A 3,870-nucleotide genomic window follows, 5' to 3' on the forward strand; every position below is an offset into this window, starting at 1 on the left:
TAATGACAGGTAATTAGTGGCTGTATGACTTGTTGTTTACTATGTATGATTATGTGTAGAATGCACATCTGCCTGCGCAAGGAATATTTTATAAGCTATTATAAAAGTATTGTAAAAGAAAGGCAATTTAATATGACGATATGGCAAAACACGGTTTGGGTTTGTTTCCATGTTAGTCGTATGCGAAGTTGATCCTGTTTGTGAACGGTGTGGTGTTCGTTTTTGCATGATCCGCTATTCTCGAAAGTGAACATTTGTTTACATGTTAGTCGTATGCGAAGCTGACCATGTTGGTAAAAGTTTTGATGTTCGTTTTTTATTTATCTACTATTGAAAAAAATGAGCGTATGCAATCATAATATGTTTAATGGAGTGACAGGTTTGAGTTAAACTGTTATTCTACTAAACGATTCAGAATAAGGGAGCAATTATTAATCGAAACTTTAATCGTAATGTATTATGTATAAAATAGTAATATATAGAAAAACAATTACTAAATCGGCTATATACAATAAATAACCCAAAAATAAAATGTAGATTGAGTTTGAGTTACGGAGGAAAAGTGATTTGCATCGGAATGAAAGCCTAAGCTACTCTCTCAGTAGTATTACGTACGTGAGAGAGTTGATCCAACAGATAAAATAATAATTGCAAAAAAAGGAACAAAATGTATGTACTGTGTGCCAGGAACAAGTTTTAGTAGTGATTGTAAGTGGTGAGCGTAAAAGTTGTGCATAAGAAGTATTTACTTATAATCCTACATTATCGAAAGTGGTAGTGGGAAAATACGCCTATTTTATTATATGTATATGCATATATATGTATACATATAAATGTGTGTTTTAATTTATTTTTAGGTATTATGGAGGCGATACTAATCTTTTGGCTGCAGGTGGAATAAGCAAATGGCAACCTACTATAAGTAAAAACCCGTGGGTTTTTGGTGGCAAACTTAAAACCATCAGTGACCTCATTGAAGATAAATCAAAAAGAGAATCCATGGAAAAAGCTATTCAAATCTATATCGATAAGGCCTATATCGATTCCCTGATGAACCTCTTAAATTGGGCCACCAACAAATATCCAGGTTTCTATGAACAGATTTCTGCTTATAAAAATCAATTGAAAGCCTTGAAAGCAAGTGATCATAATGCTGTTATAACCCTCGGTAACAAGTTGGAAGAAGAACTGGAGGTACCATCGTGGTTTCTGGATAATGTCCAACTGTGTTATAAATGGAGACCAGATGGTGATGGCGGACAGTGCGGAGGCGGTGTCGGACGATACCTTTGTGCACATGTTGGATCCATGACAACTTACTACAGAGACGATACTGACAGACGTGGTGGAGGTTGTACCATGCAATGGGGAATCCAGAAGTCAGGTCACGTAAGTCAAAGTTGGCTCCAGCAAACTAAAATCTGCTACCAATGGTGGCCTGATGGAGATGGTGGTCAGTGTGGTGGTGGAGCTGCCAGGCACCTTTGTGCGTCTGTCAATCAATTTACACCGGAATACAGAGACGATACTGACAGGCGTGGTGGTGGCTGTCGGATGCAATGGCGTTTGGTGGTTCCTGATGCTGCCCCAATTTGGTATCGTAGCATGAAACTATGTTTCGAGTGGTATGCTGATGGAGATGGAGGTCAGTGTGGAGGAGGTGCGCAAAGATTATTGTGTGCTACGGCTAACAGTTGGACAGCAGCTTATCGAGATGATACTGACCGTAGAGGTGGTGGCTGCCGCATGCGTTGGGGAATTATTCCAAGTTAAAATGTTAACACATCTAAAACTGTGTGGTCGTAACAAGGATTGTGAGAATGACGTAAACTGAATCAGTAATATGATCAGATTCAACTGCTATAATTATTTAACTTCTGATTGGGTTTATTGTTTTAAATTTATGATTATAAATAAGAATTGATATGCCGTAAAACAGTAAAAACAAATGAAAAATATCAAATGGCCTTGTGACAGATCTAAGTTGATTAAAATGTTGAATGATTTAAAAGAAGTCACATAATTTGGGGAACAAACAGCTACTTCTGTGGATAAGTAATGCATCAGGAGTAATATCAGGAGTAATATCCTAAATCATTTTTATGATGAATAAGAATATCAGGAGAGTAGATTCTGAATCATTGCAAACGTTTGTGTGTAAAAATAAGAAATGAAGGAATTCGAGCAAACAGCACCAGAGTTTAGAAAAGCAAGAAGACAAATCTATCTGCCCAGGTTCTAACACTTACTTTCCCGTCGCCATCTTTAATCGGTTTCAAACCTAAAATGTCTGATAAAAAAAAACATTTAAAAAACTTTACTTTGTAACCATTTAGAAACGACTAATAAATAAAATTTTACATGTTTATCAAGTTTCTTTGTTACAACTTTAATTTATAACAAAACTATCAGAATACAGGCATTGTCGGCTATGCCATAGCCATCAATGCCTGTACCAGGAAGGCCACCGCTTGAATGAACGAATGAATCAGAATACCAGTCTTCCAAGGACGATTATAATAATATATAATAATTTATTTGATTTTGAGAGGGAAAATAATACCTTGTCATAAATCTATTCTCTTATGGATTATCTCCTCCTTTGGGTATATAGTTAAGGGAAGTGCTATATCTGGTTTACACAACTCCATAATATACCTGGATACCCTAGGCTGTAGGGATGCATTGTAGACCAAATAAGACCTGGATTTAGTGCATGAGAAGTGATTTGACTGTATATAGCATTCTTTTTGTTGAATACTACTCTATCAAGGTTCAAAACAATTGTGCAATAGCCAGAAATTTTAAGCGGAATTGATTATCGAAGCAGATAGTTCAATAAGCATTTATTTACATTAAATTTGAAGACGACCATGTTGTAACTAGCTGAGAAGCAGCTCTCTAGTTCTATAGATAAGATACTTCAAGGAAAGAAACTTTTTTTCATGAAAATTGAGCTTGTCTTTGGGAGAGAGAGGGGGGATGTTCTCTACTGTAGTTGTAGTCAGGCGTTTTTTTTTTTTTGCTGTGAATGTTTTACAGGAGATGCGAGGAACTGGAGCTCAGACGAGCAGCTACCATGGCTATATCGATAGAATAGAGAGAGACAGGCAACATTTCTTCTTTATGAAGTGAGCTGCAGAGAAGAGAATAAATAATCTCCCACTTCATTTCAAATTGGTGTTATACCCTGTCAAGCAAAAAAAAAAAAAAAAACAATAGTACTCTGAGCAGAACCTGCCCAGATATAACAGAAGTACTCAAACTTAGGATGAATATGGCTCTCATACAGAAGATTGCATCAGGGCGAAGGTACTTTCTGGAATGAGCGAAAGGTCCTACTATTTTTCTAGCGACCTTCGCAACAAATTTAGTGTAAGTTTTTTTTCTTTTCACGTCAGGGGTAAGAGGCAGTCCTCCGAGATTATCCAAAAAATACAAGGGCGGAGTTCTTGGTTCGTCCCATTGTGAAATTCAGGACACTTGTAGCATCTTAAATACAAAACTGATGATGATGATGATGATGATGATGATGATGACGACGACGACGACGACGACGACGACGACGACGACGGCTCGGTAGAGGTTGTGTGAAGACGGAAATACTTTCCAGAGTGGTAGAATGCATAGAGTAGAAGGAAAGTTCTTTGGTATGGTTGCATTCTGAGGGTTCTTGCTGTGAATGTGTTGGAACTTAAGCGAGCAACTACCATGAACATATCAATACTGTCGAGAGAGACGAGCAATATGTATTCTGAGTGAAATGGGGTGAAGAGAAAAAATCATCTCCCACTAGATTGCAAACCGGTTTTGTACCCTGTCAACTTTTAGCAGGTTGTTTGTTTGTTTCTGCATGTCGTTTTAATTATC

At 37.2% G+C, this 3,870-nt stretch overlaps 1 pseudogene across 1 annotated transcript in view; it reads left to right on the plus strand.

Annotated features, from left to right (window-relative positions):
• The window catches only part of LOC145248233 (perivitellin-2 67 kDa subunit-like), a 21,328-nt pseudogene extending 19,389 nt beyond the window's left edge, over positions 1-1,939 (plus strand). Inside the window, exon 3 of the transcript XR_013863340.1 lies at positions 858-1,939. The product of XR_013863340.1 is annotated as a perivitellin-2 67 kDa subunit-like (transcript). The remainder of the gene's footprint in view (positions 1-857) is intronic.
• The last annotated feature ends 1,931 nt before the right edge of the window (positions 1,940-3,870 follow it).

This window comes from Euprymna scolopes, chromosome 26 (genome assembly GCF_053919585.1).
Source record: "Euprymna scolopes isolate OS-2025 chromosome 26, ASM5391958v1, whole genome shotgun sequence".
NCBI lineage: Eukaryota > Metazoa > Mollusca > Cephalopoda > Sepiida > Sepiolidae > Euprymna > Euprymna scolopes.